The following is a 14,460-nucleotide window of genomic DNA, read 5'->3' as shown; positions in this document are numbered from 1 at the left end:
TGTATTTTTAGTAGAAATGGGGTTTCACCATGTTGGCCAGGATAGTCTCGATCTCTTGACCTTGTGATCCACCCGCCTTGGCCTCCCAAAGTGCTGGGATTTACAGGCATGAGCCACCGTGCCCGGCCAGCTGCAACTCTTTATAAGAAATAAGCTTTCCTCCCCAAGTTTATGAACCTCATGATTCTTCAGTTGACAAGAAGATGCTAAGGTTCTGGACCAAGAACCCAAAAGAAAGATCCAACATTAAACACTGGGAGATGTAAAGCAAGAGCTAGGCCGTGCATGAGCCACTGCACCCAGCCCCGTCTGTTTTATTTTATTTATTTTTTGGTTGTTGTTGTTGTTTTTCTTTTGTTTTTTGAGGCAGAGTTTCGTTCTTGGTGTCCATGATGGAGTGCAGTGGCGTGATCTCGGCTCACTGCAACCTCTACCTCCCGGGTTCAAGCCATTCTCCTGCCTCAGCCTCCTGAGTAGCTGGGATTACAGGCGCCCGCCACCACGCCCGGCTAATTTTTTTTTTTTTTTTTTTGTATTTTTACTAGAGACAGGGTTTCACCATGTTGGTCAGGCTAGTCTCGAACTCCTGACCTTGTGATCCACCCGCCTCGGCCTCCCAAAGTGCTGGGATTACAGGCGTGAGCCATCACGCCTGGCCTCCACCTGTGTTTTTAATAAGCACCCCAGGGGATTCTTCTGAGCAGAGAAATTTAAGGAATGGTGAGCTATTACCAGGACCACTTAATCAGAATTGCCTGGGATATCAGTTAAAGTACCCATGTCCTGAACACCCTCCTGCCCCCTTGAAGAGTCTGAGCCAGCAGCTTTGGGAAAAGACCCCTACATCTGTGTTTGTAATAAGAATCCCATGAGATTCTCATGAGAAAGCAAGTTTGGGAGACACTGACCAGGGTTTACCCCCAGGCCAACAAGGATAGCTAACTTTTGTTTGCACTTTGGATAATTCGCATACAGACTCATTGCCCCCTCTCCCATTCGCTCCTCTGTTTTTTTTTTTTTTTTTCAACAAGTATTTATTGGGCACCCATGCTGTGCCTGCTGCTAGGTGGTGAGGATGTAGCTGGCATCACGCACCATGGGGGCTCTGCTCTGGTGGATAAATACACTGTAGTTGAGTTAGACATCGAGCAAAGAAACAAATAGAACAGAGACACTTTTGGGTGGTATGGAGGCTCTGAAAGGTGCCCAGCAGGGTGTCAAGCTAGAAGGTAGCAGGGAAAGTGGCTGCTTTAGATTAGATCTGTCGTCTCAAAGTGGGGTTTCTGACCCGGTGGCCCTAGCATCACCTGGGAATTTGTTAGAAATGCAAAACTTTGACCCCACTCCCACTCACTGAACCAGAAACTCAGAGTGGGGCCCAGTGATGTGTGTTTTAACGAGCCCAGGGATTCTGGCACCCCTAAGGTTTGAGAATCACGAGATTAGATGGCCAGAGAAGGAGGTGATATAGAAACTGAGTCTGGAATGACAAAAAGGAGGCAGACAAGGAAGACCTAGGGGACCAGGCATTCCAGGTGGAAGGACAGGCCTTGCAAAGGGCTTAAGGAGGAAGAATTCTTTAGAATCCTCTAAAGAATGCTTGAGAGGAATGGTGACCATTGAGGCAGTGAGAGATGGCCAAGTGAGCAGGGGCCTGATCAGTTAAGCCTGGACCCTGAAGGCCGTGGTGAGGAACTTGGATTTCCTTCTGGTGCTGAGGATGCAAGCAAGACTGGGACCAGGCGGTCAAAGAAGGGTACCAGGTAGAGCCCCAGGCAAAGCCCCAGGCAAGATGTGGTAGTACTTGGAACTAGGGCAGAGTTTCTCAAGCTTGTTTTTATTGCCACTCACTCCTGGCTGCCTGCAAGGAACTTAGAGACATTTATTCCCCATTGCCCTTCCTTCTCCGAGAAAGTTCAGTACCACAGGAAGTTGGTTTCTGTGCTATGGCCTTTGAGGCCACAGACTATTGTAATATCTAAGGCTCTTTTCACCTCTCAAGAACCAATTTTCACCCCACCTGTTGATAGTCTTGGCCCACTGAGAGTGCATGGACTGAGATGAAAACCAGTGAAGGTGGAGAAAATGTGAGCAGCTTTCCATATTTTGGATATTTTGGAGCTAGAGATGCCAGGACTTGCTGATAGATTGGCTTTAGAAGGAAGGAGAAAAGAGACCAGGTGCGGTGGCTCATGCCTGTAATCCCAGCACTTTGGGAGGCCAAGGTGGGCAGATCACCTGAGGTCAGAAGTTTGAGACCAGCCTGGCCAACATGGTGAAACCCTGTCTCTACTAAAAACAGAGAAATTAGCTGGGCGTAGTGGCGCATGCCTGTAGTCTCAGCTACTCGGGAGGCTGAGGCAGGAGAATCACTTGAACCCAGGAGGAGGAGGTTGCAGTGAGCCAAAACACTATACTCCAGCCTGGGCGACAGAGACTCCATCTCAAAAAAAAAAAAAAAAAAAAAAAAAAAAAAAAAAAAGAAGGACGGAGAAAAGAATGGAGGAAGATTCCTGAAGCTTTGGCTTGAGCAACTGGGCAGGTGGGATCATGTGCTGAGATGTGCAAAACACTAGGCTCAGGTATGTCTGCTAAGTTCCATGGCCACAAACCTGGGCTCCAGGAGGAAATCCTACAGGCACCAGGTGAACCTGGCAGGACAAAGTACCGACCATCACAGACGCGGGCTTGTGCTGGGGGAATCCCAGGAGGGCCTGGCATCTCTGAGAGAAAAGCAGACTTCTCCTTTCTGCTTCCGGGCAGCTCATTTCCTGCTCCATGCCCAGCTCCTTAGCACCCCAGCCTTTTTGGGGGGCAGGTGTCTTACTCGATTTAATAAACACAGCCCACTACCCACTACAGGTCAAGCTCTGGGCTGGACTAGAGGTACAAAGATGAGCAAGATGTCCAGTCCAATCTAGAGAAAGGCATGCAAATGAATAATTCTAGAACAAGCTAAATGCCCTAGGTGGGGGTCCCTGGGAGCACAGGGGCAGGAGACAGGTACTGGCTCTGCTGGGGAGAACCAGGAGAGGTCTCCAGGGGAGGTTTCTTGGGGCTGGGTCTTCAAAACTGAGTAGAAGTAGAGGATTATGGGGAAAAGACAGTCCCAGGCAGAGAACAGCTGAAGTAGAGGATTACGGGGAAAAAGCAGTCCCAGGCAGAGAACAGCTGTCCTTATTGTAGATCCACAGGAAACAGAATTTAAGAAGGACTAGACACATAGACTTTACGACATTTCAGAGCTGCTGCTTTTTTTTTTTTTTTTGTTTTTTTTTGAGGCAGAGTTTTGCTCTTGTTGCCTAGGCTGGAGTGCAATGGCACGATCTTGGTTCACCACAACCTCTGCCTCCCAGGTTCAAACAGTTCTCCTGCCTCAGCCTCCTGAGTAGCTGGGATTACAGGCATGCACCACCACATCCGGCTAATTTGTTTTTTGTTTTTTTTTTTTTAATTTTTTAGTAGAGACAGAGTTTCTCCATATTGGTCAGGCTGGTCTCAAACTCCCGACTTCAGGCGATCCACCTGCCTCAGCCTCCTAAGTGCTAGGATTACAGGCGTGAGCCACTGCGCCTGGCCCAGAGTTTCTTTACATCTGGGAGAGAGGAGGTGTAGCATAATATTAAGCTCAACCTCTTGGCTTTTTCAGAAGACAAACTCCTGGTTAGAACAAGCACATCTTTGGTGTGGATAGCAGCAGCTATGGGGAAGGGTTTAGAAACATGGTTTGAAAACATGAACTAAATAGGCTTTAAATGGAAGGCCAGGATGTTTCTTACTTCTCCCTTTCGGTGCCCTTTGTGGAATCGGTCTGCTGCAGGCTGGGTGTTGGGCCTAGGGTTACACACATCACCTCACCTGGCAGCTCTGTGTGGATGGCTGTAGATGACCCAAGGGGGCCGTATGAGGAAAACAGGGCTCAGAGAAGTTAAGGAAATTGTTTTGGGTCACACGGACAGAAAGTGGCAGGGTAGGGACTAGAACCCCAGCTGGTTTGATCTACCTGAAACGCAGACTCGTAGCTAACTCTCACAGGTGTCTTTTTCTTTTCCTTTTTTTTTTTTTTTTTCCTGAGATGGAGTCTTGCTCTGTTGCCCAGGCTGGAGTGCTCTGGCGTGATCGCAGCTCACTGCAAGCTCCGCCTCCCGGGTTCACGCCATTCTCCTGCCTCAGCCTCCGGAGCAGCTGGGACTACAGGCGCCCGCCACCACGCCCGGCTAATTTTTTGTATTTTTTAGTAGAGACGGGGTTTCACTGTGTTAGCCAGGGTGGTCTTGATCTCCTGACCTTGTGATCCACCCGCCTCCGCCTCCCAAAGTGCTGCGATTACAGGCGTGAGACACAGTGCCCGGCCCACAGGTGTCTTCAAGTATTTGTGTTCTGGTCTCCATAATTAGAAAGTGAACCTTGGTCAATCCTTAACATTTAATTTTCCTGTAAACAGGATCAGTTCTTGGCAGAAAAAAGAAAAATCAGAAAGATCTGAGCTGTGCTTTGCGCATCGGCCGGGGCCAGCTGTTAGGGACCCAGCCCTGTGTTTCCCAGGCGGCCTGCTCTGTTCCTTCCAAGCTTGGGTGGACGCTGAGATCAATTCCCAGGCTCCTGCCCCCCCAGGGTGTGTCCAGAGTGGAGAGCAGCCTCCGCCCCTCCTCGTCCTGCTTCTGACTCATTATTTATCTTTGGCAGGAAGTAAACACAGAGAGGAGAGTGGGAGGGAGCGGAGGAGGGAGCTCCTGACTTTTGACACTGGCTGAAAAGGAAGATCATGTGCTGAATTAGGTGTGTGTCTTGTTTCCTGCTCCTCTGGTTTCAACAGAGCATTTGAGGCTTTAAACAACAGGGGAAGAGGAGTATTTTTCCATTATGAGATAATACCCGTTTATTGTAGCAACTTGGAACATAGTGAAGAGTGCAGAGTGGGGAGGAAAAAATCACCAATGCCCCTACCATATAGTGGACAAGGGCTTTCAAAATGTTAGTGTTTTCCTCACACTCTTCTGTTTTTTTTCTAGTTCCTTTCTTTATTAACTGTAAGATAGCTATATTTTGTTAGGTGGTATATTAAGTGTGCATATATATTATAAAAACATGCAAATTATATATTATACATATAATATACAAATAATATATAGTATATAAATTATATATAATATATATACACACATACACACACACCCCTATAGATATGTGTGTGTGTGGCCGGGCGTGGTGGCCTACTCTTGTAACCCCAGCACTGTGGGAGGCCGAGGCAGGTGGATCACTTGAGGTCAGGAGTTTGAGACCAGCCTGGCCAACATAGTGAGACCCCGTCTCTACTAAAAATACAAAAATTGACCGGGCGCGGTGGCTCAAGCCTGTAATCCCAGCACTTTGAGAGGCCGAGATGGGCGGATCACGAGGTCAGGAGATCGAGACCATCCTGGTTAACACGGTGAAACCCCATCTCTACTAAAAAATACAAAAAACTAGCTGGGCAAGGTGGCGGGTACCTGTAGTCCCAGCTACTCGGGAGACTGAGGCAGGAGAATGGCGTGAACCCGGGAGGCAGAGCTTGCAGTGAGCCGAGATCCGGCCACTGCACTCCAGCCTGGGCGACAGAGCGAGACTCCGTCTCAAAAAAAAAAAAAAAAAAAGCAAAAATTAGCTGGGCATGGTGGTGCATGCCTGTGGTCCCAGCTACTTGGGAGGCCGAAGCAGGAGAATCGCTTGAACCCAGGAGGCAGAGAGGTTGGAGTGAGCCGAGATCGTGCCACTGCTCTCCAGCTTGGGTGACAGAGCGAGACTCTGTCTCAAACAACAACAAAAGTGTGTGTGTGTGTGTGTGTAACTTATATATATGTATATGCACTTTCAAAATAATATGGCCAGGTGCAGGGGCTCACGCCTATAATCCCAGCACTTTGGGAGGCTGAGGTGGGTGGATCATGAGGTCAGGAGATCGAGACCATCCTGGCAAACACGGTGAAACCCCGTCTCTACTAAAAATACAAAAAATTAGCTGGGCGTGGTGGCGGGCGCTTGTAGTCCCAGCTACTCGGGAGGCTGAGGCAGGAGAATGGTGTGAACCTGGGAGGCGGAGCTTGCAGTGAGCCGAGATCACACCATTGCACTCCAGCCTGGGCGACAGAGCGAGACTCCGTCTCAAAACAAAACAACAACAACAACAAAAATAATTAATAGGCTATTTTCAAAACAGTTTTAGGTTTCCAAAAAATCGTGTAGCTAGTACAAAAGAGTTCCCATGCACCCTTCCGTCCTCCATACAGCTTCCCCTATTATTAACACCTCACATTAATGTGGTATATTTGTTTCAATTAATGGGCCAATATTGATACATTATTATTAACTAAAGTCTATACAGTAAGTTATCACTCAGTCTCATTAATAGGTTCTTAGAAACTGCAATTTTAAATGAAATGACGTATAATGAGACCAGTTTTTTTCTCATCATTATACTGAAACTACATTGAACAAAACCACATTATTGAAGAGCCTACTCTATATCTGTTTGCTCAAAGTTGCAGTTTCCAAGAACCACTGGACAATATTGAGGACTTACTGTCGTTTACGTTAAAGTCCAGTTGTGTTGTACATTCTGATGGATTTGACAAATGCGCGATGTCATTGTATCCGCCATTATATTAGTTTCACTGCCTTTAAAACCCCTTAGGCTCCACCCATCCCCTCCCTCCATCCTCCCACATTCTTGGGAATCACTCTCTTTTTAGTGTCTCTATAGTTTCTTCTAATTCCTTTTTTATTGGTATCAGATACATACCGTGAGTTGTCTAAATTTGAGAGCTTGATGAATGCTTATACTCCTATACACCTGTATTATCACACCCAGTTATAGATCAAGGTCATTTTCGTCATACCAGATTGTTCTCTCTTGTTTCTTCCCAGTCAATACCCCTTCCCAAGAGTAAAACTATTCTGACTTCTATCACCATTGATTGGTTTTGATAGTTCTTGAACTCTATATAAACGGAATCAAACAGCTTATATGCTTTGCTGTCTGGCTTCTTTTATACACGGACACTTGTTGACTTTTAAAATTATTTTTTATTGTGGTAAAAGGGCAGAACATAAAATTTACCATCCTAACCATTTTCTAAGTGTACAATTCAGTGGTATCGGTTATAATCACATTGTTGTGTGACCAGTGTCTCTATAGTTTATTAGGTGAGAAGCTGGCATCATTGATTTGAGACCTTTCTAAAATATGGGCATTTTAGTGCTATAAATGTGACTCTGAGACCTGTTTTTTTTTTGTTGACACGGAGTCTCGCTCTGTCGCCCAGGCTGGAGTGCAGTGGCCAGATCTCAGCTCACTGCAAGCTCCGCCTCCCGGGTTTACGCCATTCTCCTGCCTCAGCCTCCCTAGTAGCTGGGACTACACTGAGACCTGTTTTAACTGCATCCCACAAATTATATTTGTTTTCATTTTCATTCTGTTCAAGTACTTTACAATTTCCTTCTTTCTTCTTTTACTCATGGACTGTTCAGAGATGTGTTATTGTTTCCAAATAGTTGGGGATTTTCCAGATATCTTTCTGTTATTGATTTCTAATTTAATTTCATTGTAGGCAGATAGGATACTTTGTATAATTTGAATCATCTCAAATTTATGCACAGAATATGGTCTCCCTTGTACATGTTCCATCTGTACTTGAAAAAAATGTTATTTTGCTATTATTGGATGGTGTTTAAAAAGTGTTAAGTCAAGTTGGTCATAGCATTGTTCAGTCATCTGCATCCACACTGATTTTCTATCCACTTATTTAATTATTGAGAGCGGTTTGGAAATACCAGACTATAATTGTGGATCTGTCCATTACTCCTTTCAATTCTACCAGTTTTTACTTCTTGTGTTTTGAAGCTGTTATTAGATAAAAAATTTTAGACTTTTTAATCTTTATTTTAGAATGTATAAAATTTAAAAATTCATACAGATAAATCGAATCCTTTATCATTATAAAATTATCTTCTTTATGCCTGTAGTATTTTTTGCTGCAAAATCTACTTTGTCTTAAATAATATAGACAACAGCCTGATTACTATTTGCATAGTACATCTTCCCCTTCTTCCAATCTTTTACATTTAGCCTATTTGTGCTTTAAAAAACATTTAAGTACCTATATTGAAGGCAGCATAGAGTTGGATCTTGTTTTATTAATGCACTCTGAAAATCTATACCTTTTTCTTTTTTTGAGACGGAGTCGCTGTATCACCCAGGCTGCTCTATCACACCAGTGCAATGATGTGATCTTGGCTCACTGCAGCCTCCACCTACCAGGTTCAAGCGATTCTCCTGCCTCAGCCTCCCAAGTAACTGGGACTACAGGCGCCTGCCACCATGCCCAGCTAATTTTTGTTTTTGTTTTTTTTTTTAATTAGTTTCACTCTGTCACCCAGGCTGGAGTACAGTGGTATGATCTCAGCTCACTGCAACCTCCGCCTCCCAGGTTCAAGTGATTCTCATGCCTCAGCCTCTTGAGTGGCTAGGATTACAGGCGTGCACCACCACACCCAGCTAATTTTTGTATTTTTAGTAGAGAAGGGGTTTCACCATGTTGGTCAGGGTGGTCTCAAACTCCTGACCATGTGATCCACCTGCCTTGGCCTCCCAAAGTGCTGGGATTACAGACGCGAGCCACCGCACTCAGCCTAATTTTTGTGTTTTTGGTAGAGATGGTGTTTCACCATGTTGGCCAGACTGGTCTCAAACTCCTGACCTCAGGGATCTGCCTGCCTCGGCCTCCCAAAGTGTTGGGATTACAGGCATAAGCCACCGTGACCAGTCTGAAAATCTGTACCTTTTAACTGGAGTGTTTATAACATTCACATTTAATGTGATTATTAATATGATTGGTTTAAATCTATAGTCTTGTTTCATTTTTCCTCCTTTTTTGGCTTCTTTTGGATTATTGTATTAGCTACAACTATTTGTGTTATTTTAGTGGTTGCTTTAAGAAATACAATATGCACATTTAATATCTCACATTCTACTTTCAAATGATTATATCATTTTACATATATTAGAAGAGGCTTACAACAATATGCTTCCATTCTGTTTCAGTCTTTGTTCTATTTTGTCTTTCTACATAAGCCACACATCCCATAATACATATTATTTGTGCTTTAATCAGGCAATTATCTTTTAAAAGAGATTTAAGTAATAAGGAAAAAGAGACTGTATTTACTTGCATAGTTACATTTTCTGGTGTTCTTTATTCTGTTGTGTAGATCCTGAGTAACATTTAGTATTCTTTTCTTTCTGCTTGAAGGTATTCCTTTAACATTTCCTGAAATGTAGGTCTGCTAGAGGTTATTTTAGCTTTTGTATGTCTGGAAAAATCTTTATTTCACCTGGTTTAGGAAAATATGTTGTCTAGGCAAAGAGTTCTAGGTAGGCAGTTTTTTTCTTTCAACACTTTAAAGATATTGTTTCTGTATACTGGCTTTCATTATTTCCAACAAAATTCTTATCTTTGTTCTTTTCTTCTCTGGCTAGTTTTAGTATTTTTCACTTTGTCACTGGTTTGAAGCAGTTAGGTTATGATATGCCTTGGTGTAGGTTTTTCACTCTTTCTGGTTTTTTGCTTTTTTTTTTTGAGACAGAGTCTTACTCTGTCACCCAGGCTGGAGTGCAGTGGCCTGATCTCGGCTCACTGCAACCTCTGCCTCCCAGGTTCAAACAATTCTCCTGCCTCAGCCTCCCAAGTAGCTGGGATTATAGGCGCATGCCACCACACCCAGCTAATTTTTGTATTTTAGTAGAGATGGGGTTTCACCATGTTGGCCAGGCTGATCGCAAACTCCTGACCTCAAGTGATCCACCCGCCTTGGCCTCTCAAAGTGCTGGGATTATAGGCATGAATCACTGCCCTGAACACTGGCCCTTGCTGTTTCTTATGCTTGGCATTCCTTGAGATTCTTGAATATGTTGGTTCATAGTTTACATCATATTTGGAGATTTTTCAGTCATCAGTTCTTCAAATATTTTGTATCTCCCCTCCTCCTGTGGGGACTCTAAACATATATTTGGTTACTTGAATTTGTCTCACAGTTCACTGATGCTTTTTTGTTGTTGTTGTTATTTCTTTCTTTCTTTTTTTTTTTTTTTTGAGACAGAGTCTCACTCTGTCACCCAGGCTGGAGTGCAGTGGTGCGATCTTGGCTCACTGCAAGCTCTGCCTCCTGGGTTCACACCATCCTCCTGCCTCAGCCTCCTGAATAGCTGGGACTACAGGCACCCACCACCACGCCTGGCTAGTTTTTTGTATTTTTAGTAGAGACGGGGTTTCACCGTGTTTGCCAAGGTGGTCTCGATCTCCTGACCTTGCGATCTGCCTGCCTCGGCCTCCCAAAGTGCTGGGATTACAGGCGTGAGCCACCACGCCCGGCCTGTTGTTATTTCTCTCAGTCTTAATTCTCTCTGTGTTTCATATTAGAACATTTTTAATGCTATATCTTGAAGTTCACTAACCTTTTTCTCTGCAGTGTCTAACCTGTCATTAATTTCACCCAGTGGGTTTTTCATTTTAGACATCCTAGTTTTCATTTCTAGAAGTTTGATTTGGGTCTTTTTTACATCTTCCCTCTGTGCTTAACTTATTCGGTCTTCCCTCTAGCCTCCTGAACATATGGAATACAGTTATAATTCTGCAAAAAAAGTCCTTTTGTACTAATTCTATCATCTGTGTAATTTCTGCATTCAAGACAAATTATGTGATTTTTTTTTTTTTCCGTTGTGGGTCACATTTCCCTGCTTGCAGGCTAGACACTGTGGACTTTAAGCTTTTTGGGTTCTGGATATTTTCATATTCCTATAAATATTATTGAACTTTGCTCTGGGATGCAGTTAAGTTATTTGGAACAGCTTAATCCTTTGCATCTCACTTTGTTAGATGGAATGAGAGCAGTGTTTAGGTGAGGATTAATTTCCCCAGTACTGAGGCAAAACCTGCCTTAGTGCTCAACAGATGCCTTACGAGTGATGAGGTACTCCATTCTGGCTGGTGGGAACAGGAACTATTCCCAGCTCTGTGTGAGCTTTGAGGATTGCTCGTCCTAAACCTTTCAGGTGTTGTTTTTTTTTTTTTTGAGACAGAGTCTTGCTCTGTCACCCAGGCTGGAGTGCAGTGACACGATCTCGGCTCACTGCAACCTCCGATTCCCGGGTTCAAGCGATTTTCCTGCCCCAGCCTCCCGAGTAGCTAGGACTACAGACGCACGCCACCATGCCTGGCTAATTTTTATTTTTAGTAGAGATGGGGTTTCACCATATTGGCCAAGCTGGTCTCGAACTCCTGACCTTGTGATCCACCTGCCTCGGCCTCCCAAAGTGCTGGGATTACAGGTGTGAGGCACCGCACCCGCCCAACCTTTCAGGTGTTCTGTACCTCACCTCAGGGGGTTTCCACACCTGCACATGCTCATCAGTACTTTGCCCGTCTCTGGGGTTCTCTCTGTTCAGTCCTCTCTAGTATTCTGCCCTGGGAACTGCTGCTGTCTCGGTCTCCCCAGATACGCAGCTTCACTCAGCTCACTACAATCTCAGCTCACTACAATCTCCACCTCCCGATCTCAGCTCACTACAATCTCAGCTCACTACAGTCTCCACCTCCCGATCTCAGCTCACTACAATCTCTGCCTCCCGATCTCGGCTCGCTACAATCTCTGCCTCCGGGATTCACACCATTCTGCTGCCTCAGCCTTCCAAGTAGCTGGGACTACAGGCGCCTGCTATCACGCCTGGCTAATTTTTAATATATTTTTAATATATTTTTTAGTAGAGACGTGTTAGCCAGGATGGTCTTGATCTCCTGACCTCGTGATCCGCCTGCCTCGGCCTCCCAAAGTGCTGGGATTACAGGTGTGAGCCACCGCACCCAGCCCTCATTGTTTTCTTCTATCTCCAGGATTCCTGCTCTTCCTTTCCTCTGTTCCTTAGTAGCTAATCCTCCCTTTGTCCAACCCTTCTTGTAGTTAATAATTCCTCATATGACATTTTCCAACCTAGGCTCTCTGAAAACATTGAAAAGCCACCCTATCAAGTTCCTTTCTTGGGTTTTAAATGAGAATGCAGCAAAACACCTGGCATTTATTTTGGAAGAGGTGGGGAGACCCTTCTAGAAAAAAAGAGCAAGAGATAAGATGCCACCGGCGAAGTTGTTTCTCTTCTCCCTTCAAGAGTTGCTTGTATCACCGACACTTGCAGTCTCCCCTGTGTCTTGCTGTGATCTCACATGCCAACTTTGACGGTGGTTAATCTTCCCAAACTTGTCACTGCAGCTGTGTTAGTGCTGGGAAGGAAGCTGGATGATCTTTATGTCTTTGACATTGAGCCAGCTTGGCGCCCAGTAATGTTGACTCATCCACTTTTTTCCCCCATTTAGATTAATGGGATTACATAGAGACAATCTCAACAAAATAGACTGGCAATCAGGATTTATTCTGAAAAGAAACCCTTCATCACATTTTTGAGCTCAGGACATATGAGCTCTGTCTGAGACAGGTAACACCGGTAACAACATATGGGTCAGAGAATGCCCCAAATTCTCTGAAAGATTTTCAGTCATCAAGAGACATTTCCACTATGTACCCTGTTTTGTACAATGTTTTCTGTGTCAGGAAAATGATTTTAATTAATGCTACGAGTCTTATCAAGAAGGGATATAGACTGGGCATGGTGGCTCATGCCTATAATCCTAGCACTTTGGGAGACTGAGGTGGGCTGATTGCTCGAGCTCAGGAGTTTGAGACCAGTTTGGGAAACATGGCAAAACCCTGTCTCTACAACGAATTAGCCAGGTGTGTGAAGGGGTGGCCTGCCCCTCCACACCTGTGGGCGTTTCTTGTTAGGTGGAACGAAAGACTTAAGAAATGAGACACAGAGACAAAGTATAAAGAAAGAAAAGTGGGCCCAGGGGACTGGCGCTCAGCATACAGAGGACCCACGCCGGCACCGGTCTCTGAGTTCCCTCAGTATTTATTGATCATTATCTTTACCATCTTAGAAAAAAGGAAGTGACAGGATAATAGGATCTTCATAGGGAGAAGGTCAGCAGTAAGACATATGAATAAAGATCTCTGTGACTTAAGTTTAAGGAAATGTACTGTGCCTTGATACGCATATGTAAACATCTCCAGGAGTGGTGGCTCACGCCGCCTTGATACGCGTATATAAACATCTCACAGGCCTGGTGGCTCATGCCCATAATCCCAGCACTTTGGAGGCCAAGACGAGTGGATCACCTGGGGTCGGGAGTTCGAGACCAGCCTGACCAACATGGAGAAACTCCACTTCTACTAAAGATACAAAATTAGCTGGGCATGTTGGCACATGCCTGTAATCCCAGCTACTTGGGAGGCTGAGGCGGGAGAATTGGTTGAACCCGGGACGTGGAGGTTGCAGTGAGCTGAGATCTTGCCATTGCACTCTAGCCTGGGCAACAAGAGCAAAACTCCGTCTCAAACAAAAAAAAAAAAAAAAGAAGGGATATAACAAAAATACGTTTACTACTCTTTGTTGTTCAAAATATCCTCATGCTGTCAAAATAACATAGAAAAACACCACCAAAATCTAGCTATACAAGCAGAACTCTCATTTGCATTTTTCTATGAAGCACTAGCAAGGGCTTAACTTAAAATTAAGAAAATGTTTATACTTGGGTAAATATTCTACCAAATCCCTTGATTTGGGCTTATTCGAGTTTTAAAGATCTTTATTGTGAATAAAAACAGGTATTTTCTCTAATGGGATAGTAGTTTTATTTTTGGTATTTGATCATTAAGAAAAGTCTGAATGATCAGAAATTATTATATCAGAATGTCGTTGGCATGACTTTATCTAGACACATTTGAAGGACTGCAGACAGATGTGAAAGCCAGGTTCGTGCTGGCTCTGGGGAGTACTGGTGTCAACAACTCAGCAGCAGCCCCTTCCAGCAGCCAGTCTGGGAATCACAAAATGGGGTCATTCTGCTGACTTTTAGGACCCCAGGAGAGGGTTGCTGAAAAAAATTGGTTAAAAGATAGTTTTTGAATTTTCTTTGAAATTCAGTTGCCTGTCCCCATCCCCACACTATGCTGGGATTTTCAGGAATGGAATGGCACCTGACCTTGAAGTCATATAGAAGCTCATATGAGGCCAGGCACAGTGGCTCACACCTGTAATCCCAGAACTTCGGGAGGCTGAGGTGTGTGGATCATCTGAGGTCAAGAGTTCGAGACCAGACTGGCCAACATGGCAAAACCCTGTCTCTACTAAAAATACCAAAAAAAAAAAAAAAAAAAAAAATTATCTGGGCGTGGTGGCGGGCACCTGTAATCCCAGCTGCTCAGGGAGCTGAGGCACGAGAATCTCTTGAAGCCGGGAGGTAGAGGTTGCAGCGAGCCGAGATCGCACCACTGCACTCCAGCCTGGGCAACAGAGTGAGACTCCATCTCAAAAAA

At 44.6% G+C, this 14,460-nt stretch overlaps 1 protein-coding gene across 1 annotated transcript in view; it reads left to right on the top strand.

The window, feature by feature from the left end:
- Window positions 1-14,460, top strand: part of TACC2 (transforming acidic coiled-coil containing protein 2) — a 234,980-nt gene that overhangs the window by 38,906 nt on the left and 181,614 nt on the right. The window lies entirely within an intron of this gene.

The sequence above is a fragment of the Piliocolobus tephrosceles genome, chromosome 9, assembly GCF_002776525.5.
Source record: "Piliocolobus tephrosceles isolate RC106 chromosome 9, ASM277652v3, whole genome shotgun sequence".
NCBI classification, from domain to species: domain Eukaryota; kingdom Metazoa; phylum Chordata; class Mammalia; order Primates; family Cercopithecidae; genus Piliocolobus; species Piliocolobus tephrosceles.
This window is presented reverse-complemented; position numbering and strand designations above follow the sequence as displayed.